The following is a 20,437-nucleotide window of genomic DNA, read 5'->3' as shown; positions in this document are numbered from 1 at the left end:
GCTGAACAGAGCTAGTGCCAGAAAAAAAGGAAAAGCCAAGACATCTAAAATGTTGGCTGACATTTAAAATTTCAAAGCAAAGAAAATCACTGTTTGCGTAGGAATGAAACTTGGTGTGTCTGGAGAAAATTGTTATTTTGTTTTTCTAAGTTGTTAAGTTTTTGTGTGTGGGGTTTTTTTTTTTTTTTTTTTGCCTCTTTGGTTTTGTTAAGTTTCTTTGGTTAAGGCAATGGAAGTTCTATGACCTACTGACCTTCTTATGCCATTAAGTTAACCTTTGACTACAAACCCATGGATTATTTACCTGAGGTTAACATATTCTCTCTAAGTCTGAAATCTCTACACAGAACGTACCTTGATTGTTCTTAGGTTAAGTGGTAAAAATGTAATTTAAAATGAATTTTGGTAGGCCATTTTCTGGATAATTAAACCCAGAGCTTAAATAATCTATTGACATCAGCTTGAACGGATCTCAGGAAGTGGGTGACACAAATATATATTTAGCCCTGTATTGTTTGATATCTTAAGATAATTTTGAATAATGTCAAAACAAATCATTAAAGATCATAAAGAACATTTGGATTAGCATTACATGTAATAACAAAATGAAAATCTCAGAGATTAATGTGGTTTTGTACAAAGCTACCAGAGGACTTCAAAGTGTCTGGGAAAATGTAATTCAAATGTAGTTTTATTTTGATGCAAAAAAAATATGAAATTCTTACATAGCTTTGTCATAATATGCAGTTTCTGTTATTCTTTCGAAGATAGATATACGTAAAATATAAAGTAAAAAAGTTTAGAAGTCGTAAGTTTTGAAGTAAATTTCAACTACCTGCTACCAAGAATAAAAAGTTTTGGTTTGGGGCCAGCATGCGATTGTTCCACCTGGGAAGCCAACATTCTGTTTGGCCCTGGTTTGAGACTCAGCTCCTCCACTTCCCATAGAGCTTCTTGCTAAAAATCTGGAAATAGCAGAGAGGTTGGCCTCCGTGCTTGGGCCCCTGCACACAGTACACAGCGCAAGTCCCTTGCTTCTGACTTCAGCCCGGCTCACGCCTAGGCATCGCAGCCATTTACCACTTGGGGAGTGAAGCAGCAGGTGGGAGATACTTCTTTCTCTTGCTCTCATACACTGTCTGGCTCCGTTTCTCCCATTTCCCTCTCTAACTCAGTCTTTCAAATAAATAAACTAAATCTTAAACAAACATACACACTTTCTGGCAGTGAAGTCCTACTGTTCACAAATAATGAGATTTTAGTCACAATGTAATCTTATATTGTATGCACAGATCTTAAACCCATACTATTTTTTTAAATTGTTTTTTGATACAGTTTAGTTGGTGCGAGGGTCTCCCTTCTTGCTCCCCACTTTTCTTTTATTTGCTCTTTTCTTTGGCTTTTATGGTAACGTAGTCGGCTACATTTTTATTTATCTATTTTATTTATTTGAAAGACAGATGCATATAGAAACAAGGGGATAAGGAGGAAAAACATCTCTGAATTGTTGGTTTATTCTGCAAATGCCTACAATAGCTAGAACTAGATCAGGCAGACACCAAGATTTAAGGGCTCTGTGTGGTCTAGATGTAGTGGCAGGTCCTAAGAAATTGAGCAGTTACCTGTTGCATAATGCAATGCTTTGCATTGTCAGGAAGCTGCAGGGGGACAGAGGTGCCATTGCAACCCAGATTCTAACATGGAATGCAGGTGTCCTGGAAAGTTTCCTAGCCGCAGGACCAACTGTCCAACCATCCACTGTTGGCTTTTGTGCCTGTGCTCCTCATCCTCTCTTTGCAGTTCCCTGTCTTTGTCCATTCATTGGTGTTAGAACTAACCTGCATTTTGTCCTGAGCTGGTTTTTCTTCTCTGTCTCCAACTTAATCATCTGCTTCACTTGGTACTGCTTCTCTTGATTTACAGAAACTCATTGCTGTCCCAGTTTGGATAATTAAATCATTATCACATATATGAGTCATGTCTGCTTACTAAACATTTACATGTAAATTACTCATTTGAATTCAAATCCATCATGTCCAAAACTAATCTTATTCTTATGCCACTCTAATCCTGACATCTCTCTCAGTGGACCATATAATCAAACACTTCTTATTTTGTCATTGTTCACTTATCTTTGGCCAACCAGTGATACATCACAGCCCAGCCTACCAATCCTGTCATACAAATGTCATCAGCTCACGTAGAAAATGTGCCCCACAGTATACATCCTCATGTTTGTTTTGTCCTTTGAACATTCTTTTCCAATCCCAGTTTAGGTCATCATGCTTTTTTTCCCCTAAATATCTGCTGTAATTTTTTATTTCTCTGTTTTGGGGAAGGGAAATTATTTTCGCAGCCAAAGAATTTTTCTAAAATACAATAGTGATTACATTATTTGTTCCCATCAGACCCTTCAATGACCACCGATTTCTTTCAGAATATAGCACACAGTTCTTTATGGTTTATGGCTTACTTATATTTCTTGAATATCTTACAATACACACACACACACATATATGTAATGTTCCTATTCTCTTATCTGTTTACAATTGTATATTTTACCTGTTGTTAAACTTCATGCTCAGCCTTGTATGCGGGACTTAAGAAGTTTCTCTGCAGAGACCATTATTCTCCTTCATATCACTAACTCATGTTGCTGTATCCTTAACTCAGGTAGCATTTATGCCAGAAATCCCCCTTCTCCAATCTACTTGGTTACTTCTAGTCACCCCATAGAACATTCGTTACAGTAACTTGTAACTGACATTTGCTTCATTTAGTTTCCCTGATGTTGTTTAATTATAAATACTTAAAAGTGCGGGCCAGAATATCTAATTCAACCCTGTCTTCCGTTAACAAACTCTATGACTGACTATAGCAGCTACAAAACAAGCAACAACAACAAACCTTTAAGTTACTATTAAAAGAAAGACTCTTATCAAGTAAGAGGCAGTAACAATGATAAGACCAAGGCTATCAGCAGAACTTAGTAGCAACACATTAAATCTAAAGTGTTTTTAAATAAAGGCAAACACTTGTAACACTGCTAGAGCAAAAAGAAAAGTCATTTTTGTCTGAGTAGGACTTAACAGTAGTAAAAGTTGTGAATTCTGTGTTATTTGGGATAAATTTTGAGATATGATGTTTGGTATATAACAATAAAGATTATGAAAAACTAGACTGATTGGAAGTACACATGGCATGAAAAGCATCTGAAATACTTCTCTGACAGGAATGGTTTAAATAGCTGGAGCTCTTAGTTGAAAGGTAAAAAAAGTTAAAACAGTGTGGTTAACTTCAAATATTTGAAGGAAACAGGATATATGTCTCAGATGGCTCAAAGGTTAGGACTTGGATGAATGAAACTAATTAGTAATTGAATAGTTCTCATTGCAAAGGATGGTTTTATATGATCTAAAATTCCATATCCTTTAAGATATGCAGATGTAGCAAAGAACTTGTTAGAGGTTCAGATACTATGGGTACAGGAAAAGTTCATGTTAGATGATTACTCTTCAAATATGAAGGTGTCTCAGTACAAAGAATGTGAGCATACAGCAAACATTTAGTGCAGGGCTAAGACATCGCTGAGGATGCCAGCATACTATATTGGAGTATGGATCTTAGTTCCCCTTCCGATTAAGGCTTCTTGATGTTGCCTGCTCTGGGAGGTAGCAGGTACTTCCCCCAGCACGTGGATCTCTTCCAGCCACTTGGGAGTTCCAGATGGAAGTCCTGGCTTCTGGCTTTGGCCTGACCTAGCCCCAGCTATTATGGGCATTTGGGGAAGGAATCAGCAGGTGGAAGATTATACACTATATCCTATAAATTATAGCAATATATTATATAGTTAATATATAGTAATATAGTATAATCTCATAAAAGTGATGTCTCCAGAACCTGTGAAAAACAGAACATAGCACCAGTGTGTTGTTTAAAAGGGAGGGAAACATGCAGGACAGTCCAGATCTCATTCATTCACGCTTCTTGAGAATGTTAGTAAGTGCACGTTGCTTCTCAAACAGTTCATCCCAGTGTCTGTTTATTGTCTATTTATTCTCTTCACATCTTAGATGACATGTATGACAAACCTTACCAAACACGAGGGAAACTTTCCTCTTTGCCTAGATCTTCCAGTTTTAGAGACAGCTGAGGCTCTACTTATCCTCATGATTCAAGCCACTGTAACTTCTACAAAATCTGCAGATGGGACGTCGGCAGAGACTGCTGAATAGGTACAAAAGCACCTGGCTGTACACACTTCTGCTATTCTCCTAACTTGTCCTCATCCAGACTCAATTTACACATTGGGGTTCAGCTCTTCCCAGGCCTCCTGTATGTCAAAGGGGATAATAAAAGTCATCCATGTTCTTCTGGTAGAATTTCTTTGGAAAGAGCCTTTCTTAGGCTGCTGCCTACCTGAAAATCTATGAAAATGCTTTTATTACTAAATATTTCTGAAAAATATAACCTTTCAAGAACTACTTCTAGTGCTTTTATGCCATCGTGTGAATGAATTAATTAGTCTTAATACCTGCAAGCAAATTCTGGGAAGAAGAGGAGTGACACCGAGAGAGGAAATGTGTGAGAAGGAAGGTTGCAGCAAAGGAGAAGTGTGCAGGTAGCAGTTTTCCTGCTGTAAGGGGCTTGTGTATGCCTGTGCTTGAGGTTGTGTGGGCTAGAATTTTGATTTTGTATTCATAACATTTATCCAACGTCTTCATAGATTATGAATCCTATGATGTTCCCAATGCAAAGGGACAGAGTACCCTATTTCAAGCGCCAAATTTGAGTTCTCTTGGAAACCACACTTAATAGCCTGGCAATCTCAATGCTGACTTAACTAAGCGAGGCAATCTCTCGTATTTATGAAACACCCACAAAAGTCAACATTCTGGCATTGAATATCCATTCACCAGATGCAAAACAATGAAAAATACATTGGAAGGTCTTGAAAGTTTCAAGTTATTTTATTCTGGGGTTTTACTATAAGGTTATAAAAATTATGTGGTCTACTTCATGTAAAATGAACAAGACAACAAGTCCTTATTCTCAAAGTTTAACTGAGATATAGAGAGTGTGTAGGAAATTGTTCCCACTCCTGAAAAGCTTGAAATTTGAGGAGGAAAGAAGGCAAATGCAGGAGTTGCATTGTACCCCAGTGGTGCATGTGATGGAAAGTGCTTCCGGCTCTTCCTCCACCATTTCCTGAACCTCTCATTCTTTCCCACTTTCCCTCTCTCCTCCCTCCTTCTCTTCTCCTTCAGGACATGGTAGTTTGCCTAATCTTCCTTCTTACTGCAGCAATCACTCATTCCTTTTCAGTGCCTCCAGTTACATCTCTGCTCTTTCCAAACGCATCTCTAACAGGCGAGCTTAAAGCAAACCTGTTAAAGCATATGCTCTTAAAGCAAACCCAATTAAGTCATTCTTCTTCCAGGCAACCTTTAAGGAACTTTCATTACATTTACAGTGAAAGATACATCCTTGTATCCACAAAGCTCTCCTGTCCACCCTCAACATCCTCAAGTCCTCTGTTTCCACCTCATGAGTTTCCTCAAAGTAAGGGCTTTGGGGCAGCTGTTGTAAGGCAGCAGATTAAGTCATCACTTGGGATGAAGGCAATCGAGGTGCAGTTTTGAGACTCAGCTACTCTGCTTTCCATCTAGCTACCTGCTAACGCACCTAGGAAGCAGCAGATGATGACTCCCACTCATTTAGATCTCTGGATGAAGTTCCTGGTTTCTGGCTTCAGTGTGACTCATTTGGGACAGTGATGTAACATATATAAAATCTCTCTCTCTCTTTCCCTCTGTCTGCCCCTCCCTCTCTCCTTCCCTCTTTACCTTCCTCCCTCCCTTCTTCCCTCTCCTTTTTTATTTTTCTTTCCTCCATCCTTCCTTCTCTCCCTCTCACTCACTCCTTCCTTTCCTCTCCCTCCTGTTTCTCTCTTCTTTCCTCACTTTCTCTGTCATTAGCTTTCCAAATAAATAACTTTAGTAAATCTTTTTTTTTTCAAAAGCAGTGGCACCCATGCTGAACTCCTCTTTCTTTCTTTTTTTTTTTAAAGATTTATTTTATTTTTATTGGAAAGGCGGATATACAGAGAGGAGAGACAGAGAGGAAGATCTTCCGTCCGATGATTCACTCCCCAAGTGAGCGCAACGGTTGATGCTATGCTGATCCGAAGCCAGGAGCCTCTTCTGGGTCTCCCACGTGGTGCAGGGTCCCAAAGCTTTGGGCCGTCCTCAACTGCTTTCCCGGGCCACAGGCAGGGAGCTGGAAGGGAAGCGGGGCCGCCGGGATTAGAACCGGCACCCATTAGAACCGGGCGTGCAAGGCGAGGACCTTTAACCACTGCGGCCGGGCCCATGAACTCCTCTTTCTTAAACAGTATGTTCCCAGCCTTTCCTTGCAGCTGTGTCCTTTCTATCATTTAGGGCTTCGCTTAAATGTCACCTTCCCAGAGAGTACCCTTGAACACTGGGTATAAACTCCATCTCTTATTCTGCTCAACTCTGTTTCCTCCTGAGGATTTTACTGAACTTCAGTTGCCGTATCTGCCAAGTGTATTCTTTGTGCTAACTTTACCCCTAACCTCACATAAGTTCTTTAAAGCTAGAACCAGATCAGTGTAACTCAAGAGCTTCCCACCCAAGCATCTGTTTCAATATAGTTTTGCTGAGTAAATTAAGACACAATGTATCAACTGTGGACTGATTTTTATATTGTGAAAATGCCTTATTAGAACACAAAGATTTGCTGAAGAAAAGCTTTCCATTTTCATTTCCAAATATGTCAGCAGAGATGCCTAGATGAATGTTTTGTAACCTGTACAATGACTTTTAAATATCCATCAGGTAAAAATGTAGAAATGAGAAGAAATGAAGAAGTAATTGTGTGGTTAGGGAGAGAGAAGTGATGCCCCCTGGGATATGTGGTTAGTTTTAGCTGCTCAGTCTGAGGAGCAATGGTTTGGAAATACTGGCAAATTTTTTTGCTGCCAGCAAAGTTGAAGAACATCAAAGATTTACACAGGCCGATAGGTTCAGAGATGGCAAAATGTAGGAGAAAGTGCTTGAAGTATAATCCTGAACAAAAGGTAGAGTTTGGATTAGAATGGAAGGATTAAGAAAAACATGAGAAACACCATGCAAAGCCACAGAAGTAGGAAAGCTGAGATTTCATAGCTTTAGAGACACTTAGGAATCCTGACTTCTTGCTTTTCGACATCAACATTCCACGGGTTCAGTTATCTGAATTTATTGTTCAACCACTTAAATATGCAGCCTTATTTGAAAGCATTTATTTACTTTGCTTATAATGTTTCATAGAGCGTGTCTTCCTTTGACAAAACCATGAGAAATGAGGAAACCAGAGCACCCTACGCTGTGACCTTTTCTGAGATTTAGTTTGTTATAGCACATGTGGCACTTTTACCTCTTCATTTTATTGAAGGGTTGATGACATTTCAGAACATGCTGCGAGTTAGAATAACAAACCACCACGGAGGCATTCATCACTCGGGCTCCCTTGTTATGAAGCTGAGTGGAAATGAAGAGATGCTCTGGTTTACGTATTCAGTTACATTCCTTTGTCCAGCGGTACATGGTTTCACTTACGAGGAGACTGCGCTGGAGTCCTGCCCTCTCTTCGATGTTTAACACCTCCTAGGCATTAGTGCAAATTCTGTGTGTTCCACCTTTTACCTCAGTCTTTCTTGACAAAATCAGTTCACTGAACTTTTTCTACCTTTCAGTCAGGTGCATCCTGACGGCACCTTTGTCAGACTCACCCTAGTGCTCTGCTTTTCCTGTTGTGTTTCTCTGATGCTGCAGGGATTTTCCCAGAATCTAGATAGCAAATCTGGGAAGGTTGAAAATTGATGCCGTGAACTCTTCCTTGCTCAGTGTGGCCAGGAGATGATGGAGAAACGCTTGCTCCTTTTACTCTGACTGGGCAGGTCTGAAGCACATTGAATATTTCTCCCTAGACATTCATATTGGCTCAAGCTCTGTCTATCTGATCAGGTAGCATTTTCTTGTATTGGTTCTTTCCTATCTTGTTCTCGTTCACTTTCTGTCTTGTTTCTACCTTTTCCAAAAGCACTGCTTGCAAACAAGCACTATTTCTGGGTGTCTTTTGGGGGACCTAAGCTAAATAATTCCTTAGAACAAAATTGGAGTTGCTCAAGTGAAGATATGCTAGGAATACAAAAAAGGTCTAAAACCCAAAATAACATGGATGCAAGAAATTTGAAATTTGAGTGCGTCACCACTGTAAGCACTAGCATTTAAGTAGATGAGTGATTATTTGGATAAGAAGCTGGAGCCAGATTGATCAGACAAGAACACAGACACCAAGCAGAGGGAACAACTCCCTGTATCCATATGATGTCCTGAGGATTGTAAGGTGGGCCACAGAAACACTGAGGAAATGAAGGAGATGATGTTGAACACAGTCTTTGCAGGTGACTCAATTTTGCCTGGAGTTTGCACAAAACATAAAATGGGATCTCAACTTTTCTTTCTCTTTGGCCACTATGCTACTGTCCAATGTCTGTGTTTTTTTTTCAAAATAATAATTTATTTATTTGAGTAGCAGAGAGAGATTGAGAGACAAGAAGGACTCCCATCCATCTGCTCATTCAGATGCCCGCAATGACCCTGGGTTGAAAGCAGAGGTTAGACTGAATCCAACCTTTTCATATGATCAGCAACTACCTGAACCTCTGATGCCTCACTGCCTATCCCTCCAGTCTGCATTACAAGGAAACTGAAGTCAGAATTCAAAGCAGGGAATGAATCAGAAATTCTACTGTGGAATGCAAGTGCTATTCCCTGCTTCTCTGCTAGACTAAATGCTTATCCAATTCGTGGCCTTTTTCCAGCATTACGTGCCTTGATAATTTCAAAAGCAGCCAAAATCAGTATTTACAGGGTAACCAACATCAAGTTAGCCATTTGAGTATGAACAAGTGGCTAAGAATTTATTGAGGTCACTGTAAAATTATGCTTTACTCAGAGAAAAGATAAATCAAATGGCTCTTCTATCATTATCTCCGTGCTCTGCCCTCTTGCACTGCACAGTCATGGATTAAGAGCATTTTAAATGGTAATGAAAGGAGGCTATGGTCAGGGGAGTGACCACATTATTGATAGCAAGCAGAATCTTCTGACTCAAGTCAGAATGTTAGGTTTTCTCTAATTGGTGTGTGATTGAAAGTGAAAATTGAGGGGCCTCGCATGGTAGCCCAGTAGCTGAAATCTTCGCCTTGCATTCGCCTGGATCCCATATGGATGCCAGTTTGTGTCCCAGCTACCCACTTCCCTTCTGGCTCCCTGCTTGTGGCCTGGGAAAGCAGTAAAGGACAGCCCAAGTCCTTGGGTCCCTGCACATGTGTGGGAGACCCAGAAGAGGTTCCTGGCTCTTGGCTTTGGATCAGCTCAATTCCAGCAATCACAGCCACTTGAGTAGTGAACTGGTGGACAAAGGATCTTTCTCTCTGTGTCTCCTTCTCTCTGTATATCTGACTTTCCAATTAAAAAAAAAAAAAAAGGTGAAAATTGAGTAGAGTGCCATGGCAAGAGCAAGACCCAGCAATGTATTCCAGCATTTAGCATTTATCTCATTTCTTTCTTTTCCAAAAGACTTGCTTTTTGTTTTCTTCACACATTTGTTCTTTATTTCCTGTGCCTTCTTGATGGGAGTAAGAGTATCAGTGCTGTTTTACAGAAATGTACTGAGTCACCTCACATGATTTCATTACTGTCAAACTTTATGCAAGATGTTTGTACTTAGGGTCTTCTTCTGCCTCTACCACCATAAGCCACCGATTCTGTTGTGATTGGATTTGAAGATCTCCTTGTTATGCCTCTTAAACTGAACCCATTGCTTTTCTGACACCACCCAACCCTTTTCTTTCTTTATACTATTAATATTTTCATAATATCTTGGGATTTTTAACACCTTGTGTGCCTTTCACAATGTTATTTTCCCTAAAAAATCTGGTATTTTCAAATGTCTTCATTAAATAGTTATAACAGAATTTAATATATCCCCATTCTATGGGAAACAATGATGGGACCAGATTTTCCCATTAATATTATGTAGCTAGTTAACCCAAGGGGCCCCAACAGTTCAAAGCTTACATAAATATTAACTTCCATTCCCTACATCCAGGGCTTCCTGTTGTTGGTTTAACCCAGGGAGTCTAATAACTTGGCTCCCCTGAGGCAGAGCCTCAGGAGTCACTGCTTAGTTTTCAAATCAATGCAAAACTCTGAATCATTTCTTACACACTTCTTTCTTGGTTCAGTGATCTTGAACTCATTGTATATGCCATGCATGAGAATATAAATCTAAGAATTTGTGATCATTATGTATTCATTTCAATCTTATGTGTCTAGGTTGACTAATTCAAGTCAAATTCTGACTTTCGGATATGTGTGGGTATTTTGGAAGGAAATGGATATTTGGTGTTTGTTGTATATGAGGGGGTGGATGAGGGTTATAGGGGGTTATATGAGTTTTGTGTTTAGGATGTGAATATTTGTAGGGTTTTGGTTTGTGGAGATGATTTATTTGGGGGTGGGTAGTATAAATTGTGTTGAAAAGACTTTTTTAAAGAAATGTTTTAGTGGAGTTTTGGTTTTATTTGTTTGGTTTTATATAGTTGGGTGGATAGTGGTTGGACGTTGGTTATTTATGTTATTTATTTATAATTTAAATTTTCAGGGGGGTATTGAAGGGAGGGGTGTTGTGAGTTTGTTAGGGGAGTGAGTATATGAAGGGGAGGGGGGTTTTAGGTCATTTGAGTAAATGATTTTAATATTTTATGTAGAATTATGGAGGTTGTTTGTTTTTAAGGAGTGGGGGGGGGGGGTTAGTAAATATTATTAGGTGGGAGTTGTATGGTGATTTGTTATATATAGATTTATGAGTATTGTTTTTATGGTATTTAATGATACTTATGTGAATGTGGGATGTTTTTTTGGTTGTATAAAAGGTTTTGTTTGTAGTAATATGTTGTGGTGTTTTTTGATGAATGTTGAAGGAAATTTGTTGGAGGTTTTGGGTGTATGTCTGAGGGTTTTGGTTATTTTAGTTGTGGTGTAATAGTGGTGTTGTGTCCTGGAAGATTTTCTCAGTACTAATTAAGCCTTTTTGTTTATTTGTTTTTACTGTAATAGAATTCTCCTAAGATTGAAGCTGATTCTTCCATGATTGTTGGGTAGTAATAAGAAAACTCATTATCCTTAATTATATTTACCATTGGAAAAAATACGTATTGATTATAATTTGAATTCAGGACACTGTAATTAAGAAGTATGGAGACTTCAGAGTTCAGAGTTCTTACAAAGTTCTAGTGTCTTACCAGTGTCTCTCCTTTCAGTCTGATTTGGATAGAAGAGAATGAGAGCTGGCTTCATCCCTTTTAGCTAGACTTCTTATAAACCAAATAATGGCTACAGTGGACTCACTGATCATTATTACTTCAGTAGACAGTCATCACCGATCACTGTTACTTTAGTAGAAACGGGGAATGTGAGAGAACTTAAAAACCCAGCTTGGGAGTTCAATTTCTTTAGGAGGAGAATTGCTACCTGGATGTAATGGAGCTTTATTATTTTGTATAAATGTTTCTGTTATTTCAAGAGGAAATATAGTCAGCCTCTTGCTCACCAGGAGCAAATTCCCTTCCACAGAGAAATCAAACATGCTGCAAAGGACCTGTCATCTTCCCACTTCATCACCCGTTAGCACGAATGTACAAACAACAGGACATAGTTTTAGATAATGTGATGAACGTTCATTAACAGGGAAGAGACTTTTCTTCTAAGGGAGCACCATCTATTACTTTTCCAAAAGCAAAAAAAGACTAAAATTCATATGCCAGGTAGTATCTTTTCATGTCCTACATACATTTTTAATTAGCTGTGTTTCAACTAGAATTGAGTTGGTGTTTTCAAATGTAAGCTTCGTGATGCAGATACTTACATTTCATTGTACTCTCAAACCTGGGGAAGACTGACCTTAGGGAAGTGGAACAGTGGTCATGGTTGAATATTTACTATGCGCTGGATGTGGTAAGTCAGCATACAGAACATGCTAGATATACAAAGCTTAATTCAGAGATGAAGACTAGACTGTCTAGGTGTATGGATCTTGTCTATGACCCATACGTCATGCACAGATGTCAGAATAATAGAAACTTTACAGAACAGAGTTGTGGTACGGCAGATTAAGTATGTTTCTATAGCACTAGCATCCCACATGGGTACCAGCTTGAGTCAGCCTGCTCGACTCTGATACAGCTCCCTGATAATGTGCCTGGGGAAGGCAGCAGAGGTTGGTTCAAGTGCTTGGGCCCCTTCACTCACACAGAACAGCTAGAAGAAGCTCTTGGCTCTTACCTTCAGCCTGGTCCAGCCACAGCTATTGTAGACATTTGGGGAATGAACCAGCAAACTAACGATCTTTCTCTCTTTGTAACTCTGCCTTTTGAATACATATATAAATCTTGTTAAAATAAATTTTAAATTGACCTCTTGATAATGAAATATTAAATATTTTATAGGATGTCTCTGGTAAAATATTATGATAAGGTTTGTGTGTATTTATTGGCTATGCTCTGTGTAAAAGACTGCACCAAGTATAATTTTTGAGTAAGTTATTCACAGCAGGTCTAATGTCTTACAAGACTTTAAAGACAGAAAAAAAGATGGTAGACTAGAGGATTAATCCAGGATTGACTGAAAGGGGAAGAATGAATTACAGCCTAGTTTTATCCACTATCTGTAATGCAGCCAAATGTATCATTCAAAGGAGTAGAAAGAAAAGATCAAGTGGAACAGTTGTTGACAAGGTTTGAGTCTATGTCAGAAATGCTCAAATTTGTAGAAAGATATAAAAGAGGAAAGGGCGGACAGTCATACAAAGAATAATGCAAATATGGAAGTATATGGAATAACTGAAAATACTGAGATCAAAGCTGAAAAAACTCTGCGTCCCATTTTCAACTACCATCTAACTGACCAGGATGACATGAGGAACAGGGAAAATAGAAATTATGGATTTTAAAGAAAGAATGATAGACACTGTGATGTTCTATGTATATTCCTTTCAGGAATGATGGACTTATTCCCCTACTGTTAGAAAGTATTCAGCTAGCTATGCAAACTATTGCCCCACTGGAGAGAGACACATAACTTAGAGACCTGCTGTCTTGCCAGGTTGTTACAATTAATGACTGTTTGATGTGAAGTTGCAAATACTGGCCACTGATCACTTCAGGATTCCCTTTAGAGTTATCAGAAGTCCACAGTGAGACCGAACTAAGGCCCAATTTGTGAAATATTTCGACCTTAACCTTCCCCCTCTCCACCACAGGTATAAATCACAGGTGGATTCCTGATTAAATCATCTACATTATTGCTATACGTCACAATTGACTTCATTAAGTACTGAGGCAGAGTTTTGGAACAGGATCATTTTCTGGCTGGAAATTGAGTTCTTTTCATTGGTGGGTAGAACATTAGGTAAGTCCATGAAAAGGGTTAACAGTATAAATGTTAAAACATCTACCTGTGATGAATAAAGATTGGATTGTGGTGGAAGGGAATTTATTCCATGGTGAGACATATCAAGAATTTGAAAATCATAAGGGAATTTTATCTGTAGGACAAGGGAATGGAGGGGCTCCTGCTAAGCTTAAATGATATGCTACAGCTGCAGACTAAAAGCAATGGCCATTTTGGCTGGCGTAATGGGTAATTATAAGAGTGTTGCTATACTACGCAGGCAGAAAGAAATGTGTTTGGGACCAGATAACATATTCAGGGTCTGGAGGATGGTTATTTGTCCCATTTTGACAATACGTAGGCAAATCTGTTGCTGCTTTCTCTTTAGCTGTACAAACACTGTTGTTTTAGGAGCCAGAAGATCCAGGCAAATATTAACTTGACCAAAATATTTGTTAGACATGAATTTGAGAACGTTGTTACATATCTTTAATTTTGTTCCCTACATGTAAAACAAGAAGGAAAAGCAGTTGAGATTGCAGTTCTTCAGAATTGTTATTATAAGAAGAAAATGAACAGCTACTATAATGTGAAAACCTTTTTTAGAAAGTCACAGACTCAAGAATATTTTCTAAGTGTAGCAGTCTATGCGCTGTTCATAGAAGACTGCACATGAACTTGCTTGTTTAGTGTTTTTTTTACAAGAAATACAACTCATCATTTAGTTACTATTTGATGAAAGGAATAATAAAGACAAATTCATCTCATAAAAGCAAAACAGGATGAATCAGATTTAATTTGTAAAGTGTTGACAATTTAGAGTGTGTCTTAACTTCTGTTACACATACATACGCAAAATGAACTAGAGGGAAGTGTTAACACAGGGGAAGCACTCAGATCTCAGAATCGGAGTGAAACATTCATGAGAAAAGCAGTTCCAAATCCCTTGCAAATTGTTATGCAAATATATTCACAAAATGCATTAACATATTATTTTCAGTCTTATTTTTTGAATATTTATAAATGAAGCAACAAAGCCAACAACATATTCTGATAGCTTTCAGTTGTTTTATATATAAATTATTTAAACAATGTTAGCTAATTTTTTAATTTGTAGTTACTTGTTTTCATCTTCTATTCAAAGAGAGAGAGAGACAGATGGACAGCTAGAGAGGCAGACAGATATCAGCCTTCCACCTACTGGTTCATGCCTGAAATACGTCCATCAGTTAGGGCTGGACGCTGTTGAAGTCAGGAGCCAGAAACTCCATCTGGGTTACTTAGCCATCACTGGCTGTCTCTCAGACTCTGCATTAATGGAAAGTGGTAGCGGAGAGAGCAGAACAGAAACTTGAAGCAACCACCTCCATGATACTCAGGTGTTACAGTGGCAAAATGGGTGCTGCATCAAATGCAAACACTGTGGAGTTTATATTTTTGCAATACAAAAGAGAGAGCTGCAAGCATGCATGTCTTGAATCCTACTTAGAATACTGAAGAAGTTGCAGAGTACGGGAAAATGTACAATTTTAAGGACATTCCTAGTGAAAATTAGATTTGCTTTTTAGTCAGACAAGCTACAGAAGTTTGTGCACTAATATTCTGTTAAATTTGTGTGATAAAAAAGATTGTGTATGTATGCACAACTTGAGGTGCTCCGTGGTAACTAATACACAGTTGAGCACCTCAACTTGAGGTGCTCTGTGGTAACTAACACACAGTGCAAAAGAAAATGTAACCTATTCAAAGTGAGGTTGACATCTTAAGATTTGATTATTTCTTATAGTTTGTGTCTATATTATTGAAGAGTAGTAGGGTTTTGTTTTTCTACCTGTTATTTGTTGAAAGCTACAAAGTAAAGCATTAAGTCTATGACTGTAAAGTGAAGTAAAAGTATGCCGTTGTAAAAACTTTTTAAAAAACCGAAGGAAGGAGGCAAGAGGAGGGTTGGTGGGAATGTAGGTAGGAGGCTAGAGTGATTAGTATTCCTATGCTTCTAAATCTGTATTGTGAAAAACATGAAATATTTTCACCTTCTGTGCAAATAATAAAATTAAAGAAGTAGAGGGAATGGCCAAATGTTGAAATATATTGCTAAAACAATATTATATAATGTTATACAATATTATATAACAATAATGTTAAAAATATCAAACTTTAGAGCTAGCAAGAAGGGTAATCTGCTCCTTGCAATGCTGGCACCTCATTTTGGAATGCCCATTGGTGTCCCAGGGACTCTGTTTCCAATCCAGCCCCTGCTAATGCTCCTGGGAAAGCAGCAGAAGACGGTCCAAGTAATTCAGCTCCTGCTATAACAGAGTTCCTGGCACCTGGCTTTGGCCTGACCAACCCCAACCTTTATGGCCATTTAAGAAAGCAATTAAGAAATGAAAGATTTCTTTCTCTGTCTTTTCTTCTTATCCTCTTTATTGCTCTACTTTGCAAATAAATAAAGTTTAGAAATGTATCACTTTTATCAAATTAACCTAAATTTTACAAAATTATAATCACAATCTCATTAGGAATTTTTCTAGAATTAATAGAAACTATTTTTGAGTAGTATCTAGTATATATATACACATATGCATATATATGTGTATAATTTAAAAAATTAAAGCACAATTTACTCAATAAAGTATCAGCAAAAGATTTGAACAGATACTGCAAGAAGAAAATGTGTAAGCAAGAAGCCCCTCCACTTCAATTATACTATCATTTATTAGAGAAAGTTAACTTTGGACCCAAATGTGATTTCTGCTTATCTACAGAATGACTAAAATTTAAAAATATACAACATAAGAAATGTGTCAGTACAATAATTGCCTTATAAAGTTCCTCCAGTGACTCCAGAAAAATATTGTCATAAAACTGGCTGAATCTCAATTTTTATGGCAAAATAAATATATCTTTTAACTCCATTTTTCTCAAACTTTTGAGTTTTGCTCATATAACCAACTAGATTCTCAACCTTGTTGCTTAAAATGTAAGCTAAAACAAATGCCTTAGGAAAACTTCCAGTAGGTTCCTAAATGTAGGCACATTTCATACCCTATAACTCCTAAACCTGTAAGATAGATAAAGAAACTTTACCCAGAAAAGTACATGTTACATGGTTTTGCTTAAATGAAAGCCCCTCACAGACAGAGCTATCTGGCAGGAAAAAAAAAAAAAAATCAGACCACAGTAGTTGCCTCTGGGAGATGTGTGCAGGTATTGACTGGACGATTATACAAAATAACCTTTCAGTAAAAAGGAAATATTATCTGGCTTGAGAAATCTGTTTTGGTTAGGTATTCCTATATATCAAGAAACACTTAGGGAAGAATCTGAAGTGTCCATGAAACACTGATGTATTCTGAGTTCAAAAAATGTGAGAAATAAAGCTCCCTGTTATTTTCAACTTATATGTAAAAAAATAATAATAATAGTACTATTAAAAGAAGCAGAAATGTAAAGAGAAAAAACAAATATCAGGACAATAGATAGTAAAAAGATAATCCATTGCTGGTTAAAATTTATCCCATTTTTAAACAAGTAATACACACCATAAGTAAAAATCAAGAGAAAGATAATTTTCAAACCTGAGTTCTATATTCAATCTTCAAAGATATTTAGAATAAAAAATAATTAAAGGTATGAATGTGAACTGTTATCAAAGTAAATGTGAAATCTGAAGATTTCATAAGTGATTTGATAGAAACAAGCAATAATTCTCCAGTTAAAATATTTAAGCAAAAATATTTCTAGATTTTCATTTCATGTGAACTAAAATTTTTCTGCATTTATAAGTGCTAATTTTTAACACTCATCCACTATACATCAATACAACCTTGACCTATTCTTTCCCCTGGAGAGAAGATTGAGAAGGAAAATATGTTTGACAATGTGTTTTCTTGTAATAGAATTCCCAGAAGAGCATTATAAAAAATAAATTTCCACATTACCATAAATGCTTAATAGACTTCTGAGAGCTCTGTAGGACACTATTTGTTCATATGCTAAATAAATACTTTGAAATATTCATCTACTAAATTGCTGAATGTGTGGAGAGAATAATAATTTCCCATGGCATTTTAGAATTTTGAGGATATTTTTGTCATCTGATTTGACTTTCAGTGTGTCAGTGAAGTATTCGAAAATGGGATAGAAATTTGGTATCCTGTTTCACTTCTTAGGCAATTCAGGCTCAATAGACTCAAAATAACAGATTATTATTAATAACATTAAATAATTAAGAAGTAGAATGATTCTTAAGGTATTGAATATGAGTAAAACTTTTATTTTCCACCTTTCAAGCTATCCTCTGAAACCTGTGATTGTATCACTTATGTCAGGAAACTTTTTTGTTTTTTAAAAGATTGATTATTTCTATCAAAGACTCATAAATATCATGCATGGTTTCCTCACACTTAAAAAAAAAATCAGGTAGACAGATTCCAGAGCAGGGACCAGCAGTTCATACACTTACCTGGTCCTAATGAGAGTTCATTGATAAGGACACCAATTTTTTTTTTTCACTCTCCCACTCCACTTTCTATTTTTTCTATCATTGTATCTTTAGCTAGCTAGCTGTGTATTTGCCTATGCATCTATCTGTAGTTAAGTTTGCAAAAGATATACTTTTTGAGATTTATTTTTATTTGAAAGGCATATTTTACACAGAGAGATGAAGAGCTAGAGAAGCTCTTTAATTTGCTTGTTACTCCCCAAATTGACCATAACTGCCAGAGCTGAGTTGATCCAAACCTGGGAGCCAGGAGCTTTTTCTGTGTCTCTCATGTGGTTGCAGGGTCCCAAAGACTTGCAGCATCCCCCACTGCTTTCCCAGGCCATAAGCAGAAAGCTGGATCAGAATTGGAACAGCAGAGACTTGGACCAGTGCCCATATGTGATGTTGGCACGCCAGGGTGGAGGATTAGCCTACTGCACCTCTGTGCCATCCACACAAAAGACACACCTTTAAAAATAGATAATCTAATACAGTTTATCAATGTTGGAATATAACTTTTAAGTTCCATGTTGGCTGTTTAAAAAGAGGGGTACCTAATCAAATAGCTTCATATAGGGTTAAACAGCTGAGTAGAGGGAAAGAGACATATGGGGAAGAAGAAACACTGCATGTGTAGGCTTATCTAGCAGAAAGAGAAGTAGGTAGTAGAAGAAATACTAAATGTGAAGGTTTTCTAGAATTGTATTTTGAATCTGTGAATACTTTCATTAAATGTTTAAGATGTTTATTATGTTTCAAATTCTACTATAGACAGGAGAGTTCAGGGAACAAAGTGCTTATTATAAGATATCTTTTCTAAGCTAAAGATGTGGACTTTGTGTGTTATGAAGCCTGGGAATGTTTGTATCTTTTGATTTGCTTCTTATTTTGGTTTAAGATTGGTCTTAATCAGAGGAATAATAATTTGAGTTTGTATATGACAAACTGAATACTGACTAGGGGAAAAAAAAAAACCTAAAAAGTGCCTAGGAAGAAAAACCAGTAGTGCAGTCCAAACAGGACAATTTGAAGACCTGAGTTGGAATGGATGTTGCAGTGTGATGGATCAGCCCAGTGTGGGTTACCTGCATCCCATCTCCAAGAGCTTGCTTTGGGTCCTAGCTCTTCCATTTCCAATCTAGTTTCCTGGTACTATATACCCTGGGAAATAGCAGATTATAGAACATGTGCTCTAAGTTGCAGGTTAAGTTGCTGGCTGCATGGTTTGCGCATGATGGCTCACTTGACTAATCTTTGGCCTGCAATCTCTGGCACCCATATGGGTGGAGGTTCGTGTCACAGGTCTTTCACTTCTGATCCAGCTCTCTTGCAGCCTGGAAATGCAGTGGAGTATGGTCCAAAGCTTTGTGACACTGCATCTGCATGGGAGACCTGGAGGGGTCTCCTGGTTGCTGGCTCCAGGCTCCTGCTTCCTCTCTTGATCGACTTAGCTCTGGCCATTGAGGCCATCTGGGGAATAAACCAGCAACATGATGATCTTTTTTTCTGTCTCTCCTTCTCGCTGTATCATTGCCTTCTCAATGAGAAATCAATAAGTCTTTAAAAATAAAATAAAATTTAAAAATCTCTAATTCCTAAATTTGGCTTGGCCCAGCCATGGTTCTTAAGGACATCTGGCAAATAAACCAGTAGATGGGAGAATCTCTTTGTATATACATGCCATTTTTATATCTTTATGTTAAAAGTATTTTTATCTGCTTCCTAAATAAATACTGTAAACATTTTGTTGAGGCAGTTGCTAAAGACATAGTAACTCCATGTTTCTTGATTCTGAACAAACATGGGGGATGGACTGAAAAGGCCACACTCTATGCCTGGATGCTTCCTTAAGGACAGACAATGCATCAGGGCTTCTGAATTCCTCTTTCACAAAAATGGAACTTTCTGTCAAGCTGAACATAGGAGGAAATATTTTGCTTTTGATTCTTTTTGGCAAGATGATACATTTTGGAGAAAAATGATTTGAATTGATTGTGGAAAATTTCCTGCCTCTGCTTTCTCCAGATAAATTGTAAATACTTCATTAGAATTATGCACAGTCACAACTGATACGTGTTACTACTTGTGGACAAGGAGAAAGCTAGGGATTGAGACCTGCAAAGAACATGTAAATCTGAGTGTCACATCTGTGAGGAGAGTGCTTGGGTACACTAGCCATCTTGTTTCTGGAGTGGCCCGACTCTCCCCACGTTTCCGTGAGTTCCAGAGTGAAGAAGCATACGTGCACTGATGCTCGTGTCCGACCTTCTTATGCAGCTCCACCATGCACTCACCGCTCACTCAGGGGCAAGTTGTCCCAGCTGTCCTGATACTCGGGGGGGATGTTGCTTCCTCATTGCTTTCCCAGGCCTAGTCAGCACTGCCGCTACTGCCTGTACCATTATGCATTTCCGGGATGTTATGA

General features: G+C 37.9%; 1 long non-coding RNA gene across 1 annotated transcript in view; it reads left to right on the top strand.

The window, feature by feature from the left end:
• The window catches only part of LOC121154495, a 163,256-nt gene that overhangs the window by 103,266 nt on the left and 39,553 nt on the right, over positions 1-20,437 (top strand). Inside the window, exon 3 of the long non-coding RNA XR_005883534.1 lies at positions 13,393-13,541. This is a non-coding gene — a long non-coding RNA (uncharacterized LOC121154495). The remainder of the gene's footprint in view (positions 1-13,392; positions 13,542-20,437) is intronic.

This window comes from Ochotona curzoniae, unplaced genomic scaffold (genome assembly GCF_017591425.1).
Source record: "Ochotona curzoniae isolate NIBS_2020 unplaced genomic scaffold, NIBS_Ocur_1.0 contig_2754, whole genome shotgun sequence".
NCBI classification, from domain to species: Eukaryota; Metazoa; Chordata; class Mammalia; order Lagomorpha; family Ochotonidae; genus Ochotona; species Ochotona curzoniae.
The sequence above is the reverse complement of the archived record's forward strand: the minus strand, read 5'-3'. Positions and strand labels throughout refer to the sequence as shown.